We start from the raw sequence: 19,223 nt of genomic DNA, 5'->3' as shown, positions 1-19,223 counted from the left end.
TCGATTCCCAGCTTGGATCACTGTCTGTGTGGAGTTTGCACGATCTCCTCGTGTCTGCGTGGGTTTCCTCCGGGTGCTATGGTTTCCTCCCACAGTCCAAGGATGTGCGGGTTAGGTTGATTGGCCATGCTAATAATTGCCCCTTAGAGTCCTGAGATGCATAGGTTAGAGGGATTAGTGGGTAAATATGTAGGGATATGGGGGTAGGGCCTGGGTGGGATTGTGGTCAGTGCAGACTCGATGGGCCAAATGGCCTCTTTCTGCACTGTAGGGTTTCTATGATTTTATGATATATGTTGGGATTGTATTTATTGCAGTTTGGAAGAATGAGAAACTCATAGAAACTTCTCAAATTCTAACAGGATTAGACAGGGTAGATTCAGAAAGAATGTTCCTGATGGTGGGGGAGGGGTGGCGGGGAGGGGGTGGGGGGGTCCAGAACGAGGGGTCATATTTTGAGGATAAAGGATAAACCTTTTGGAACTGAGGTGAGGAGAAATTTCTTCACCCAGAGAGTGGTGAACCTGTGGAATTCACACCACAGAAAGCAGTTGAGGCCAAAACATTGTGTGATTTCAAGAAGGAATTAGATATAGCTCTTGGGGTTAAAGGGATCAAGGGATATGAGGGGAAGACGGAATCAGGATTTTGATGATCAGCCATGATCAAAATGAATGACGGAGCAGGCTCGAAGGGCCGAATGGCATATTTCTGCTTCTATTTTCTCTGTCATCTATGTTTAATTGACATAATAACATAAGAAATATGAGATAAGGTAGACTATTTGGCCCTTTAAGCCAACTCTATCGTCTCGAAAGGATAGATGACCTTTCACCTCAACTCCACCTTCTTGCATTGTCTCCATGTCTGTCAGCATCGGAACAATCTCTTAGTCTCTGTCTTGAATATGCTCAATGACAGCTCCATGGGATAGAGAATTCCAAAGAAACCAACCCTAGCCTATCCAATCTCTCTTCTTGGCTGCAATTTTCAAGCCCTGGCAACATTCTTGTTAATCCCCCTCTGCACCCTCTCTAAAGTAACTATGTCCTTCCTGTAATGTGGTGAACAGAACTGCACACAAAATTCCAGCTGTGGCCTAACCAGCATTTTATACAGTTCCTTCATTAGATCCCTGCTTTTGTGTTCAATACCTCGCCCAATAATGGAAAGCATGCTCTGTGCTTTCTTGACCATCTTGTCCACCTGTCCTGCCACCTTCAAGGACCGTGGACATGGACTCCAACATCTCTCACTTCCTCAACCTCTCTCAATACCTCCCTGTTCAATGAGTATTCCCTTCTTTTGTTTGCCCTCCCCAAACCTCCCACATTTGTGTCTAAATCATTAATATATACAACAAATAAATTGGGGCGGCACGGTAGCACAGTGGTTAGCGCTGCTGCTTCACAGCTCCAGGGACCTGGGTTTGAATCCTGGCTCAGGTCGCTGTCTGTGTGGAGTTTGCACATTCTCCATGTGTCTGCGTGGGTTTCCTCCGGGTGCTCCGGTTTCCTCCCACAGTCTAAAGATGTGCTGGCTAGGTTGATTGGCCATTCTAAATTGCTCCTTAGTGTCCCGGGATGCATAGGTTAGAGGGGTTAGTGGGTAAATATGTAGGGATATGTGGATAGGGCCTGGGTGGGATTGTGGTTGATGCAGACTTGATGGGCCGAATGGCCTCTTTCTGCACTGTAGGATTCTATGATTCTAAATAGCAAGGGCCGCAACACTGAGCCCTGTGGTACACCATTGGAAACTGTTTTCCATTCACATAAACATCCATCAACCATTACCCTTTGTTTCCTGTCACATCCGCACACATCTTGGCCCTTTGGCTCGGCTTTGGATGTACAAAGACTGCTTTTTCACAGCCTGGCCCCTCAGTAAAATATCAGGAGAGCGAAGCTATTGGAGAACTGAGCAATTCAAAGAAATGTCCTGATTTCCACGTTTAACTGCACATATGGGCTGGAACTCTACCACCTCACCTGCCATGGAATCGGCATGGGCGATGGTCAGTCAAAGGAAATCTCTGTTGACCTCGGACGGGAATTTCCAGTCTCGCCCGAGCGAGGCCATAAAATTCCACCCATGCAGTCACAGGCAGTTGGGGTTTCACTTACACTTTACTGATGGTGAGCGCTCTTAGCCTCAGCATGACTTTACTGTAAAATCTAGGCCATTCCTCCCATGATCTGTTTCATTCTAGAAGCTTTTATAAGCTGAGATATGCCGTTACTTATCCATTTCTGATACGTCTCCTCTTCCTTTAGATAGTTTCAGTTCTCAGTACAAGCTATTGGAGAATGCACAAGATGAGCAGTTGTGGGTATAATCATAGAATCATAGATCTACAGTGCAGAAGGAGGCCATTCGGCCTATCAAGTCTGCACCGACCACAATCCCACCCCGGCCCTAGCCCATTTAGCCTAGCTAGCCCCCCTGACACTAACGGACAATTTAGCATAATCAATCCACCTAACCCGCACATCTTTGAACTGTGGGAGGAAACCGGAGCACCCAGAGGAAACCCACACAGATACAGGAAGAATGTGCAAACTCCACACAGACAGTGTCCCCAGCCGGCAATCGAACCCGGGTCACTGGCGCTGTGAGGCAGCAGTGCTAACCACTGTGCCGCCCCTTAATCTTGTGTTCTGTCACACAGTAGCATCACCAGTTGGTGAAATAAATTGGTGAGCCATTGGGCCAACTGCAACTTTGTTGACAAAGACATTCGTGGGCAGCAACGGGCATTTGTCATGCTTAAGCTCAGGGAGGTACTGAATGTCAGATGCTGGATAGGAAAATTGGGACGTTATGACTCACTCTCCACAGTTCTTTGTCACAAGCCATCCAAATCTGAGAAATAACCCAAATCATTAATTCAGATGAATTTGGAACCATACTGTAGATGTAATATTCATCCCAATTAGCAAACAAATTGCCAGTTAAATCAACAGATCTGACAGTCTATTTATTGTCCCTAGTTTCAATCAGAGAATAAGCTACAGATGTAATGCACAAATTATCTCACCTTTCACTGAAGATAGGTGGCAAGTAAGTAGGTTTCAGAACAGCTAATTAACTCAGGCATGAGGAACACAATCTAGAAAGTAATACTGAAGATGTCAACAGTCAAATATTCAATGATATCCAAGTCTGCGCTTCAACAGAGGCATCAGTCCATTCATTGCAAATGAGTCAATGCGTCCTTAAAATAGCACATTGAGGAGTGTCATATAAATGCCGAATACTTTAATCTGCAAATATTGCCTAAAGGGTTTATTCATCAGTTGAATGTCACAACTTTCGCGCAAAGGAATCAAGCGTAGGTTAGAGGCATTAGCGGGTAAATATGTAGGGATATGGGGGTAGGGCCTGGGTGGGATTGTGGTCGGTGCAGACTCAATAGGCCCAATGGCCTCTTTCTGCACTGTAGGGTTTCTATGAAAGGTTCTATTCTATGAAAGATGAAGAAAGAGTCTATAGAATCAGAATATCTCTACAGTGCAGAAGGAGGCCATTCAGCACGGCAAGTATTTTCGACCCTCCATCTAGATTTTTGTGGTCAACTGCGCTTTCTGACTGATATCCAAGGATGTCAAATTGTTGACAACAAAATTGTTTTCAAACAAACATGAAAATGCTTTTCTGTGTAACTTCTTCGTTACTGACTAAACAACTTGGAAAGACAGTGGAGGATCATTCTACGCTTTGACTGCAAGAAACAGCACTCACTCCAGCAAAAGCGAACATTTGCACAACAAACAATTAAACGTGACCTTTGCCCTGAGCTATAAATGTACTTCAAAGGAAAGTGACTTTTAGTCTTACTTGTTTCCATAATTAATGTCATCTGTGGGACACGCTGCTCGAAGGTTGACTGCCAATGTGATCTGCTACCCATGAGAGAAAAATAGGTTTATAGCTTTTCATGGTGCGACATGTCACTGTGAGGGAATAAAAGCCTTTCCTTCCTTAAGAACTCAGTGATAATATTAAGAGTTTATCATACAAGTTGGACACAAGGTGGAACTGGGTGAAAACTGCCCAAATGTGAACCTTGCGCAGGTAATAAATTAAGAATATTCACCCCTCAGTATGATTAAGATTGAAGCCTAAGACCCAGAGGTGAGATGACACTGTTCAAACAGACATTGAGTTGTCCTGATGTATATCTCGTTAGGTTAAAGCTAACGGCTTAGTTAGCTCCTATTGATTTCCCCTATTTCTGTACAATATGCCTGCCTACATCCATCTTATTGATAAACGTCATTCATTATACATAGAAACATAGAAACCCTACAGTGCAGAAGGAGGCCATTCGGCCCATCGAGTCTGCACCGACCGCAATCCCACCCAGGCCACAACTGCTCATCTTGTGCATACTCTTCTTCATCTTTTTTTGCCACAAGAGGAACTGAGTTATCATCCTTCGCCTTCATAGTTCAATAATGATTTTTAAAAATCAGAATCAAAATTTAATACATTCTTTCTTGCTTGTGTTCCTGAACAAATTGTATCACATAATCAGAATCCCTACAGTACAGGAGGAGGCCATTTGGCCCATCGAGTCTGCATCGACTCTCTGACAGAGTATCTTACCCAGGAATACACCTGCCCTATCCCCGTAACTGCACACATTTAATCCCCCTAATTTACACACCTTGGGACACTTAAGGGTCAATTTAGCATGATCAATCGAAGTAGACACAGGAAAAATGTGCAAACTCCACACAGACCGTCACCCAAGCTGGAATTGAACCCAGATCACTGTGAGGTGTGCTAACCACCATGCCACTGCGTACTTGACAATTCCCATCTGCAGCAAGGAAAGATCTGACCACCTATCCCTTATCTACAGGAGACCAAGCATGCCACCAGCAACGCGTTGGGGTCACCACAGATCAGGGGTTTAACTAGAGTGGCCATATCCAGTTCCCCTCCAAGTTGCAAACCTACATGACGAAGACATCCATTGCTGTTTTTTTCTCATCACTGAGTTAATATTGTCGGAATCCCTGCCTCACATCACTTTGAGAGCACCATCAGTGCAAAGATCCATTTAGGTTTAAGTAGAAGGTTTGTCACTGGCTTCTATGTGCAATCAAGGATGGTTAATAAATTGGACCTTGTCCAAATTCTCCACACTCAGAGCACAAATCTTTTAAAAAGGGCAGCGAACTCTAAGCTGAAACTAAACATGGGTAAGAGCTTTAAAAAAAGAGTAATATAAAGTTTATATATTAGCGTCACAAGTAGGCTTACATTAACACTACAATGATGTTACTCTGAAAATCCCCTAGTCGCCACACTCCAGCCGTTTAGGGGCCTGTTCGGATACACGGAGGGGAATTTAGCATGGTGAACGCTAAATGAATAGCCAGCACATTTTTCAGACTGTGGGAGGAAACCGGAGCACCTGGAGGAAACCCATGCAAACACAGGAAGAATGTGCAAACTCCGCACAGTGACCCAAGCCGGGAATCGAACCTGGGTCCTTGGCGCTGGGAGGCAGCAGTGTTAAGCATTGTGCCACTGTGCCACCCTGACCGTAAGAATAATATTATAACAACTGAATAAATAACAACCACCTTTAGCAGTATGATGCATCTGGTCATGACGTGTTGGCTATGCCAGTGTGAGGGGGGGGGGGAGGCTTGATTGACCAGCTGGCTTTCTTGATCATCAATTCTAAGCATCGCTTTGTTGGCGTGATTTCATAGCCATTGACCTAAATAGCACACTATTTTTTATTATGAGAATTGTGCCGCAATATGGTGCAAGTCATAAATGACCACCTTGAAATGAGGCATCCTCCATGCAGTAGTCCACTGTCGCACATTCCACGGTTGCAAATAAGTCACACTGATATATTATGCACTCGAGTTATTCTATTAGGCAATTCAGGGGCATTAATCTATTTTGTGTAGTTGGTTATGCTGCAGTGAGTAGCACATTATCTGTGCACGGCATAAAAACCCAATTCCTTAGCACAGACTGCAGTGATACCATTGTGACTGTGCCATGGAATGACTAATACCCCTCAGGACACAGAAGCAATGTGCATTTTGATTAGTCTAATCTTTGTACCATCTTAGGAGATTCAACAAACAGATGCTATGAGGAATTAAAGGAGGATTTGGAGACGCATTCATCCACTAATTATTTTCTACCAAACAGTAGCATTGAAGTCCCCAAATGGAATGATTGCTATCGGATGAGTCACTCAACATTATTCAGAGTTATTTCTCAAGCCCTGTGTTAGTTATGGCTGTAATGTGATTTGTTTCTTGCATGCTGCTCAGGGATGTTTTGCCATCCTGCCCTTCAGCTCCTAGTGTTCTCACAGTAGCAACAGAAACAAAGAGAATTTTGTTCTGTTGTAGTTCACCAGCAAGCACGTCCATACACTTGCCTTGCAGGGACTTGTCAACCAGAGTAGAAAGGCTCTCTATTCAATAAATCTAAAGTTAATTTATATACATATATATATTTATTTATTTATATACAACGTTGATATATTTCCAACCTCCCTGGTTGTAACCATAGGTCACATACATTCTTATTAACCCAACTTTCACTGACAGCTTTTCAGGCTATTTGCCACTCAGGTAAATTCATCCATTCATGTTTCGTGAGGGATCCATGTCCAAACATCACAAAAATGCAATGGCCAAACATCAACCAAAAAAATTCATTGAAAAGGCTTTGGCGCTCCATCCCACTCCCACTCTCCCTGTCCTCGGCCTCCTACACAGTTCCGATGAAGATCAGTGAAAGCTGGAGGAACAGCATCTCGACTTTCAACTGCACACTTCAAAATCTTCCTGACTCAACAATTTCAGATCCTAACCACTGCTCCCATTATTTTTCAGTCTGTAATTGACAGTAAGAGTTATGTTTTTTCCCATTCACATCTCCTCCGCCTCCACCCTTTTTTGATAGAATTGTAGAACCTCAGCAGTGCAGAAGGAGCTCATTCGGCCCATCAAGTCTGCAACGAGTATTTTTCCCAGGTCCTCTCCCCCTTTCTATCCCCGTAACCCCAAACCTTACCACCCATTGTTCATCCATCTAATCTACACATTTTGGCACACTAAAGGGGCAATTTAGCATGGCCAATCCACCTAACCTGCACATCTTTGGACTGTGGAAGGAAACCAGAGCAAACTCCACACAGACAGTCACCCATGGCCAGTCTTTACTTGCCTCACTACCAACCTATTTTGCCTTACATGATCATGAATCAGATTATTCAATCACTCCTGCACTACATCCTGTCACAAACCTTCATTTTTCCTTTCTTTCCTCCTCCTTTATTTTTTTCTTTCCTCCCCTCTCTCCTTTTTCTTGTCTCTGTATTTAATTAAATAAGCTGCTGCATCTCTCATTAATTCCACTTCTGCCAAACGGTCATGGACATGAAATATTAACTTTTCCTTTTCTCCCCACAGTTGTTGTCTGACCTGCTGAGCATAAGAATGTGAGAAAGAAGAATAAGAGTAGGCTATTCAGCCTGCTGAGTTCAACAAGATCATGGTTGAATTTCTACATCACGGCACGGTGGCACAGTGGTTAGCACTGCTGCCTCACCGCCCCAGGGACCCAAGTTCAATTCCTGACTTGGGACACTGTCTGTGCGGAGTCAGCACATTCTCCCCGTGTCTGCATGGATTTCCTCTGGATGCTCCGATTTCCTCCCACGGTCCAAAAGACGTGTTGGTTAGGTGCATTGGCCATGCTAAATTCTCCCTCAGTGTACTCAAACAGGCGCCAGAGTGTGGCGACTAGGGGATTTTCACAGTAACTTCATTGCAGTGTTAATATAAGCCTATTTGTGATACTAAAAATAAACTTGAACATTGGCCTTGGGTCACTGTCTATGTGGAGTTTGCACGTTCTCCCCGTGTCTGCGTGGGTTTCCTCTGGGTGCTCCAGTTTCCTCCCACAGTAAAAAGATGTGCAGGTTAGGTGGATTGGCCATGCTAAATTGCTCCTTAGTGCCCCAAAATGTGCAGGTTAAGTGGATTAGCCGTGCTAAATTGCCCCTTAGTATCCCAAAATGTGCAGGTTTGGTGGATTAGCCGTGCTAAATTGCTCTTTAGTGTCCCAAAATGTTCAGGTTAGATGGGATTAGCTGTGCGAAATGTGTGGGGCTACAGGGATATGATGGAACAGAGGGCCTGGGTAAGATGCTCTGTCAGAAAGTCAGTGCAGACTCGATGGGCCAAATGGTCTCTTCTGCACAGCAGGGATTCGATGATCAGCTACACCACCTGCATTATCGCCGTATCCCTTGATTTGTTTAGTATCCAAAAATCTACCCATCTCTGACTTGAACATATTGAACCACTGAGCATCCACAGGCATCTCAGGCAGAAAACTCCAGGGTTCACAACCTTCTGAGTCAATATTTTTCTCTCCGATGGCGAGTCTTTATTCAGAGAGTACTTACAGCATTTCTGTTTTTGGAGCTATAAGAGTCCCTGAATAAAACTCCAATCAGAAGCTCAGGTTAATTATAATCCAGAGTACAATAAGTCGTAACATATGCACCAGCCAGTCGCTCAAGGTGATGATTAATTGAGAGAACATTAATTGTTATTGAATTTCTGGAATCCATGGCAGTCACTTGCTGAGAACTTAAAGCTTCTGTTTTGTTTACCCTTTCCTTTGTCACGCTTCTAATTTGGACAAAATCCTGTCCGCCCACTGATTCATCTGTTTTGCTCCTTCAGATTCTCCAGCCCTGCTTCATGTGACTTTCATTCCCCCATCAGTGTTTCTCTTCCCCACTCCTTTCCTCCTCCCTCAGCAATTTCTGCACCACACCACACTGTCAGCTATCCTCTTGCACCTTCGCATCTCCAGAATACTACTTCTTTACTGATGGCTCATCTGTCCATGTGCGCTGGGCTGCTGGTACCTGTGGATCTGTGGTCAGCAGTGTGCACGCACATCTGGGGCATATAGGGAAACATCTGGATGTAAGGGAGAGTGGTGAGCGTGATCACGGAGTGGGGGGATATCGTATCTTAATTTGAATGCTGAAAGCAAAGAACAGTTTAAGTTTATTTATTAGTGTCACAGGTCAGCTTACATTAACACTGCAAAGAAGTTACTGTGAAAATCCCCTAGTTGCTACACTCTGGTGCCTGTTCGGGTACACTGAGGGAGAATTTAGCATGGCCAGTGCACCTAACCAGCACGTCTTTCAGACTGTGGGAGGAAACCGGAGCACCCGGAGGAAACCCATGCAGATACGGGGAGAACGTGCAAACTCCGCACAGAGAGTGGCCCAAGCTGGGAATCGAACTCGGGTCCCTGGTGCTGTGAGATAGCGGTGCTAACCACTGTGCCACCCTAGGGCGGACATTTTCATTCCCTGCTGAGTGCTGGTTGAGGCAAACAAAAGCAGCCATGCAGATCGCAGGCTTCCCAATGGGCTTTTCTCTCCAGATAATCCAGCTCTCAGGGCAGAAAACATCTGGAGAGATGCCTTAGGCACATGGAGATCCTGCACCCCTCCCCACACCCACTTCCCTTGGACACAGGGATTCCCCATTCTAATCCTCACCCAATGGAGCTTGCCAGAAGGCCCCCAATGGTGTTGGGGTATGAGTGAGGTGCAGTGCAAGGTACTGCCTTGGCATGTCCCTCTCTCCTGGGGGGGAGCTATACTTACCTGATACGTCATCCCACCACCCTGGGCTTCCCTTTGCCTGTTTCAATTTTTCTTAAAAAGCAATTGGAAACCTCATCGATGTACTGGGGGAATTCCAAACGTGGGGACACCACACAACAGGGAAGCTAGCTAACTGTATTGAAATTTATTGAATTTACCAGCAATGGATGGGGTGAATCGGAAAACAAGGTCTCGCTGGTGAGATTCTCCTTTTCTGGGCTTCGCGATATTTTGCTATTTTGCGTGCCAAGTCCAAGGAGTGGCATGGTAGCACAGTGGTTAGCACTACTGCCTCACAGCACCAGGGACCCGGGTTCAATTCTAGCCTCGGGTCACTGTCTGTGTGGAGTTTGCATACTCTCCCCGTGTCTCCGTGGGTTTCCTCCGGGTGTTCCGGTTTCCTCCCACAGTCCAAAGATGTGAGGGTTAGGTTGATTGGCCATGCTAAATTGACCTTAGTGTCAGGGGAATTAGCAGGGTAAATATGTGGAGTTATGGGAATAGGGCCTGGGTGGGATCGTAGTCGGTGCAGACTCGATGGGCCGAATGGCTTTCTTCTGCACTGTAGGGATTCTTCGAAGTCACCGTTTTGTTCTCACTGCGAACGTGGGTGAAAATCACGGCATGGATTCTACCTTAGGGCATGTTAGTAGCATGTGGATCAGAATGCAACCTTTGAAGTCCTGACCGTCTCTCTCTGCTACAGTCATTGATCCCCACACTGGATAAAGGCATTTTAAGATTTGTTTTAAATAATTAAAATATGGCAAAGTTTGCCTGAACACTGGTGAGTGGCCATTGATTATTTAGCAGATTATTGATAATCGCTGGTTTATTTTCTGAAGTGGTCATGACACCATTCGACTGTACCATTTGTTTAAATGACACTCTGAACATTTAGGAATAAAAGTGCTGGTTAAGCATATTAAGGAAAGCTAGATTTATCTAACCTTCCAATCCCAACTAACGGGGATGCACTTGAGAAACAGCTGCAGGTGAAAAGGTCAATTCTTGTGAACATGAACTTTGCTCGATATTTCTTGACTGTGCTTTTTTCTCTTTATCTATTATCGCGCCTTACGGCACAGCAGGTGAATAATAAATCTGTTAGGCATTTACTTCATTAATCACCTTCAGGAATCCAGCTCCTGGATTTGATCGTTATTCTCAGTCTAATTGCATTGCTCCAGCAATCTGACGATGTTTCTGGAGATGTTTTCAGTTTTACTAAATCATAGGGGACAGAAGGAGGCCATTCAGCCCCAAAGTTCTGTGCTGGCCTTTTGAAAGAACTGTCCCATTAGGGATGTTGCATCCCACCCCAAACCTTACCAGCTCTTGTTCCATAGCTCTGCAAAGGCTGAGGGGGATCTGATCGTGGTATATAAAATTTTAAAAGGTATCGATAAATGTTTCCTCTAATGGGGCAATCTCGAACAAAAGGTCAGAGGTGTAGGTTGAGAGATGGTAGATTTAAAACTGGGATGAGGAGGAACTACTTCTCATAGAGGGTAGTGAATTTGTGGAACTCACTGCCCCATAGCATGGTGGATTCTGAATCGTTTCAAGAAGGAGATAGATATATTTCTAATTTTAAAAAAGGCAAGAGGGATATGGAGAACAGGTTAGGAGGTGGATTTGAGACCAGGAAGAGGTCAGCCATGATCTGATTGAATGGCGGAGCAGCTTGGAGGGCTGAATTGCCTACTTCTGCTCTGAATTCCTATATCCACCAACCGACTCGAGAACAGCTTCTTCCCTGCTGCTGTCAGACTTTTGAATGAACTACCTTGCAATAAGTTGATCTTTCTCTACACTCTTGCTATGACTGTAACACTACATTCGGCACTCTCTCGTTCCCTTCTCTATGGACGGTATGCTTTGTCTGCATAGCGCACAAGAAACTATACTTTTCACTGTATGCCAATACATGTGACAATAATAAATCAAATCAAATCAAAAATCAAATCCAATTCTCATTGGAAAGGTATGATTGAATTTTCTTCCACCACTATTGTGGCCAGTGCATTGCGGATCTTAAAGAAGGCTGCATTAAAAACATTTCAATGGGTAGCACGGTGGTACAGTGGTTAGCACTGCTGCTTCACAGCGCCAGGGACCCGGGTTTGATTTCCGGCTTGGGTCACTGTCTGTGTGGAGTTTGCACGTTCTCCCCGTGTCTGCGTGGGTTTTCTGCGGGTGCTCCGGTTTCCTGCCACATTCCGAAAGACGTGCTGGTTAGGTACATTGACCCGAACAGGCGCCGGACTGTGGCAACTAGGGGAATTTCACAGTAACTTCATTGCAGTGTTAATGTAAGCCTTACTTGTGACGAATAAATAAACTTTAACTTAAAACATTCAACTCTCCTGCCCCTCACTTTTTGCTCATAATTAAATCTGTGTCCTTTGGTTCCCCATTCTGCATTTTTCTTTTCAAAATTTCTACAAAACAATGATTAACTTAGTTCTATTTTAGACATTTAAAGCCATTTCTGATCACTTCCTTATATCGCAATCCACCCACCCCCCCCCTTCTCTCTCCCAACCTTACCTCCTGCTATATCCGCCCCTGGTAAACAAACTCTCCTAATTCCCTTACAACTGCACATTCAAATCCGCAATATTTCAGCCTTTGGCCTTCTTTCCACTGTGACATTTCCGTGCTACCAGTCTGCTAAAACCACACACTTGCTGCTCACCAAGAACTAACTTTACAAAGTGAATCACAGAGAAGGTTTAATGAAGAAACTTCTTTACACCAGTACTTGGGCCATGCCCTGGGGCCACAAATGCTCCCCGCAATCACCATCTGCTTTCTATGTATATCAGGATGTGGAGGTGTCACCATTGGACTAGGGTGGGCACAGTAAGAAGTCTCGCTACACCAGGTTAAAGTCCAACAGGTTTATTTGGAATCTCGAGCTTTCAGAACGCTGCTCCTTCATCAGGTGAGTGGGCCACTCACCTGATGAAGGAGCAACGCTCCGAAAGCTCGTGATTCCAAATAAGCCTGTTGGACTTTAACCTGGTGTTGTGAGACTTCTTACGATGTATACCAGAGCAGCTGGTCAGCTGACCACCATATACTTTTTGCCATTGGTTACATTGTCGACCAGGTTGGCTAGTCAGCTGACCCTCACAGCATGTAACCATTGGTTATATCATAACAGATTCCAAAGTTATCATTGGTTGCAATTTAACACTCCCTTCCACTTTTGATGCATCAGTTTTCAGTCAAGCCCTTACCATCTTGCACCCTGGCCATTCCCCCAGCGTGATTATTAGGTCCACTCCCCTGAGTCCAAGGGATGCAGATTTGAACTGGCTCAGCCACTCCCTGCCAGACCTGGCTGGTCCACATAAAGCATTGGTGGGCCATGCACTAGCCTATTAAACCTGATTACTATTCTGGGAATATCCTGGAATAACAAGTAAATTCCTGGCATCTTTTTTCTCCTGAAACACTTTTCTCCTTTCCACTAGGCCTTCACCTTGAACAACTAGTGAGAGAAAATCATCAACTTCTTTGTCAATAAGACTGAAACCGCCCACACAGCTGCCTCTGCTGTTTTCATTGTTTCCAATATCCCACCAGGCCAAACTTCCTCCAATGCTTCCCCCATGCCCTTGCCCTGAACTTGGATATTTGCTCTTGCTTCTTTCAAGTCCCCTTACATCCTCTCTGATTTCATATTGTCCATGAGACCCACTTTCTTCTTCCTCGACCATATTCCCACCAAACTGCTGTCTGTCCAACTCCCCTTCTAGACTCCCACATTGGCTGATGTTATAACCGGTCCTCTACCTTCAAGTATCGTCCCCCTTTCTTTCAAATCAGTCATCATTAACCACACCTCTTAAAAAACGTCAACCATAATGACCTCAACAAGGCACGTGAGGATGAACTCTTGGAGTAAGAGCTCCCTGATTGAGGTCATAATTGCTTGTCCAATCAGGGACCCTCATCTGTACATAAAAATGGGAGTGTCAGGTCTTACATAAGAACATAAGAACTAGGAGCAGGAGTAGGCCATCTGGCTCCTCGAGCCTGCTCCGCCATTCAGTAAGATCATGGCTGATCTTTTTGTGGACTCAGCTCCACTTACCCGCCTGTTCACCATAACCCTCAATTCCTTTACTGTTCAAAAATGTATCTATCCTTGCCTTAAAAACATTCAATGATGTAGCCTCAACTTCTTCACTGGGCAGGGAATTCCACAGATTCACAACCGTTTGTGTGAAGCAGTTCCTCTTCAACTCAGTCCTAAATCTGCTTCCCCTTATTTTGAGGCTATGCCACCTAGTTCTAGTTTCACCCGCCAGTGGAAACAACTTCCCTGCTTCTATCTTATCTATTCCCTTCATAATCTTATATTTCTATAAGATCTCCCCTCATCCTTCTGAATTCCAATGAGTTTGGCCCCAGTCTACTCAGTCTCTCCTCATAAGCCAACCCTCTCAGCTCTGGAATCAACCTAGTGAATCTTCTCTGCACCCCCTCCAATGCCAGTATATCCTTTCTCAAATAAGAATATACTTACTTGAGAAACTGTACACAGTACTCCAGGTGTGGCCTCACCAGCACCTTATACAGCTGCAACATAACCTCGCTGTTTTTAAACTCCATCCCTCTAGCAATGAAGGACAAAATTCAATTTGCCTTCTTAATTACCTGCTGCACCTGCAAACCAACTCCTTGTGATTCTTGCACAAGGACACCCACGTTCCTCTGCACAGCAGCATGCTGCATTTTGTTACCATTTAAATAATAGTCCATTTTGCCGTTATTCCTACCAAAATGGATGACCTCACATTTATCAACTTGGTACTCCATCTGCCAGACCCTCACCCACTCATTTAGACTACCTATATCCCTTTGCAGACTTTCAGCATCCTCTGCATACTTTGCTCTGCCACTCATCTTAGTATCATCTGTGAATTTTGACACATTACCCTTGGTCCCCAACACCAAATCATCTATGTAAATCGTTAACAATTGTGGTCCCAACACTGATCCCTGAGGCACACCACTAGTCACTGCTCGCCAACCAGAAAAACACCCATTTACTCCCACTCTTTGCTTTCTTTTAGTTAACCACTTTGCTTTCTGTTAGCTAACCAACCAGTCTTCTGGCACTCCAGATTCTGACTGTGTACTTGAAGCACTCTAGGAGTGGAATAGAGTTTGCAAATAAAGGGAATCTATTGAAGGGACACTGGCCTCTAAGGAGTTATTTCACAACCCTTAACTTCTCCATCCTTGTAAAAGTACAACCCATTTCCAACTCCCTTCATCTCAAAATTCTTGATTGCGTTGTTGGCTCCTAAGTCCGCCCATCTTTCTCAGAATTCCAAGTCTATGGTCCCAATCAGATTTAAGCCCCTGCCCTAGTATCAACATGGTTCTTCTCAAAGTCATAAATGACATCCCAATCAACCTGTCTTTGACATGACTGGCCAGACCATCTTCGTTGAATGTCACTGGAATGTCATCCGGTTGAATGGGACTGCACTCATCTGTTTCCATTCTTATCTATCCAGTGATAGACAGAACTCACTTGCAATGGCTTCTCTTCCTGCTCCTGCGTTGAACAGGGTGGAGCTACTATTTTTCAGAATGAGAAGGCCAAGGGGGTCATGTGACAGAGATCTTTAAATTAAAGAAATTATTTGATATGGGAGCTCTAAAGAAGTTTTTTTTTTGTTTATGGTGAGGCTAAAAGTAGGAGTTATGATAATAACATAAACACAAATTAGCGCAGCAGGGAATTCAGGAGAAAAGTCTCCACCTCAGAGGGCGTTTAGGATGTGGAAAAAACCATTACAGGGAGTTCATAGAATCTCGACAGTGTAGAAAGAGGACATTCAGCCCATCGAGTCTGCACTGACTCTCTGAAAGAGTATCATACCCAGGCCTCCCCCTCCACCCTATTAAGTTTATGTTTTTTAAGTTTATTTATTAGTGTCACAAGTAGGCTTACATTAACACTGCAATGAAGTTACTGCGAAAATCCCCAAGTTCTCCTGTTCGGGCACACAGAGGCAGAATATCCTGTCACCCCATGCATTTACCATGGCTAATCCACCTAACCTACACATCTTTGGTGCATGGGAGGCAACCAGACCCTGGAGGAAACCCACACAGACATGGGGAGAATGTTCAAACTCCACACAGGCAGTCACCCAGGTCCCTGGCGCTGTGAGGCAGCAGTGCTAACCACTGTGCCACCGTACCACCCATAGTTGTTCTGTGGCAAATATCATCACAGCTTTTAAAAGGAAGTTAGATAAATACATGAATGAGGAAAGAATACAGGGTCATCGGGAGAATGAAGTTGTTTTGAATTCTATTCATTATTTTTATTAATGTGTGCACTTCTGGCATTTACTGTACACCCCTAATTGCCCTTGACAAGGTGGTGGTGAGCCATCTTCCTGAACGGCCACAAACACAAGAGTTTTGTAAAACTGAGTTCCAGGCCACTTCACAGGGCAGTTAAGATGAAACCACATTGCTGCAAATCTGAGATCACATGTAAGCCAGGCCGGTAAGGTCAGCAGATTTCCTTCCCGAAAGAACATGAAAGAAACAATTGCGTTTTGAGGAATATAGGCTGTTTCATAGTCTCCATTACTAATACTGGCCGGAATCCTCTGGCCCTTCACACCCCGCCACCTCTGCCAGCGAGGATGGAGAACTTGGCACTCAGCCAAATCTCCGCTCACCGCAGCGGGACCGGAGAATCCCTCTGACGTGAACAGCCCGAGAATTCTGGCTATTAGCTTTTACATTCCAGATCTATTTAATTAATTGAATTCAAATTTCCCCCACTGCCACGGTGGTATGAGCATTTATGGGTAGCTTTGTCTGACCATGTCAGCGATTGGCATCTTGAAATTTTCCAGTTCCATCCACCATTGGCAGGACCAGAAAGTCCTGATCGATATCTCTGGATCATTCTTCCAGGTCTCCAGGGTTATTAGTTCCGTGACACAATCACTTTATTACTGCACCCATAGAACAGAAGGAAGAGCAAGCAATGGCACTGTGGCCGATTGGTCTGTTTCTGAGCTGTACGATCTACAGATGAATCAACGCCACCTGTTTACACCATCTCCCATCTCCGAATGATCCACATAGACATCCAAGGTTGACAAACTTTTGTTTGGGTTGTTTGAGTTTGTCTAGACCATTGTATGGTTCTAATTTTCCATTATTTTTTCCAATATGTATTTGGAGGAAACAACAAATAATCTTACTTTTAAAAATGTAAAGTTCCTTCACATTCTCATCAACTGCGGCTTGTTGCAGGATAAAATTCCGGGAAAAGTAATATATTCTAACATGAATTCTGTCTGGATGGAGCAGACCTCTTTAGTCATCGGGACCATCTGTAGGGTTGATTTGCCACAGCATTAGCCTTCTATCTGAGATACCAAATAGATTTACCTGCTAGATCACTCACCACCGGCTTTGGACATGGAATTATTTGGTTAATAAAAGAAGCTGCGTTTGAACAGAAGCCTGTCTCCCTGGGGTGTTTTATTCAGTCTGCCAACCTGCACAGTTGGTACCTATGCAGAGCCATTAAACAAAATCAAACACACCAGCAACATACTGTTGCGTTCTCCTTGGTCTGGGGTCAATAACAGGAGTATGACATTTCTGCGGTTCGATTGCCCGCAGACAGTCACTTCACAAAGCTACAAAGTTTAGTCACTCACACCACCCTATTGCTCTGCAGTTTCCCACCTCCATGGTAAGGTAAATTCTTCCTGTCCACCTTACAGTGAGCGTTCAACCCTGTGAGACTTGCCCAAGACCGCAAGAAACTACAAAGGGTTGTGAATGAAGCCCAGTCCATCACGCATACCAGCCTCCCATCCACTGACTCCGTCTACACTTCCCGCTGCCTTGGAAAAGCAGCCAGCATAATTAAGGACCCCATGCACGCACACCGGACATCCTCTCTTCCACCTTCTTCCATCGGGGAAAAGATACAAAAGTCTGAGGTCACGTACTAACCGACTCAAGAACAGCTTCTTCCCTGCTGCCATCAGTCTTTTGAATGGACCTACCTCGCACTAAGTTGATCTTTCTCCACATCTAAACTATAACTGTAACACTAAATTCTACACTGTCTCGTTTCCTTCTCTATGAGCGGTATGCTTTGTCTGTATAGCGCGCAAGAAACAATAATTTTCACTGTATGCCAATACGTGACAATAATAAATCAAATCAAATCACCAGATTTGATTGTTGTGATTCAAGCTTATTGTATTCGCACAGTTGAATGCAAATATGCCAGCATAATTCTGACAGTTATGCGTTGCTCAGAAGACTGGCTTGATATTGGCTTTCAAGGAGATATTAGTGATATACATAATGCCAGCTGGTCAAAGACCAGCATTTTATCACTGGTTGTGCTTTGGGGAGGTGATGTTGAGACTCTGCAATCCCGGGAGTGAAGGTGCTCCCACAATATTATTCGGGAGGAACTTTCCTGATTTTTACCCAGTGTCTATGAAAGGTTGATGATATTCTTTTTTATTATTCATTTGTGGGACATGGGTGTCGCTGGCTGGCCAGCGTTTATTGCCCTAGTCACTCCTGGAGGGCAGGTGAGAGTCAACCACATTGCTGTGGTTCTGGAGTCACATGTCGGCCAGACCAGGTAAGGATGGCAGATTTCCTTCCCTATAGGACATTAGTGAACCAGATGGGTTTTTCCAACAATCAAAACAACCAACAATCACTCTCGCATTGCATTAATTTGCATTTGTCGGCACTTTCTCCACTACAGTGTCAAGAGTGTTATATGGACCAGATAATAAGCTAAGGGAGCTAATTATGAAGTGAAATACTTTATTCATTTGTTTTTACAACAATTGACAATGATTTCATGGTCATCAGTCGATTCGTAATTCCAGATTTTTTTTATTGAATTCAAATTCCACCGTCTGCCGTGGCAGGATTCGAGCCCGGGTCCCCAGAACATTAGCTGAGTTTCTGGATTAATAGTCTAGCGATAATACACTCGGCTGTCGCCTCCTCTATATATATATATTATATATATATGTGACCAAGTCAGGATGGTTTGTGTCTTAAAAGGAAACTTAGAGATGGTGATGCTCCCATGCATCTTCTACCCTTGTCCTCCTGATGTCAGTGAAGAAACTGTGGGTCGGATTTTCCGACCCTCCTGTGCCATGTTTTCCGGCAGCAGAGGCTGTTTGCCATTGGCTGCCAGCGGGATATTCCGTCCCACTAATGTCCACGGTGTTTTCTGTGGCTCGCTCCTCCCTGGTGCTGTGTGGTGGTTGGGGCAAGGAGGGGCGGCGGGGTGGGGGGGGGGGGGGGGGGGGGGTCACCTATGTCGGCACTGGAAGATCCCACCAGCAAGAAGGGCTGGAAAATCCTGCCCTACCTACATTTTTTCATCACATAAAGCTAGAGGTTGAGGATAGATCAGATGCCAAGACATGAATTCTGAAAAGATTAAAACAACCAAGGGGCATCACTCTCC

This window comes from Mustelus asterias, chromosome 10, assembly GCF_964213995.1.
Source record: "Mustelus asterias chromosome 10, sMusAst1.hap1.1, whole genome shotgun sequence".
Taxonomy (NCBI): domain Eukaryota; kingdom Metazoa; phylum Chordata; class Chondrichthyes; order Carcharhiniformes; family Triakidae; genus Mustelus; species Mustelus asterias.
The sequence above is the reverse complement of the archived record's forward strand: the minus strand, read 5'-3'. Positions refer to the sequence as shown.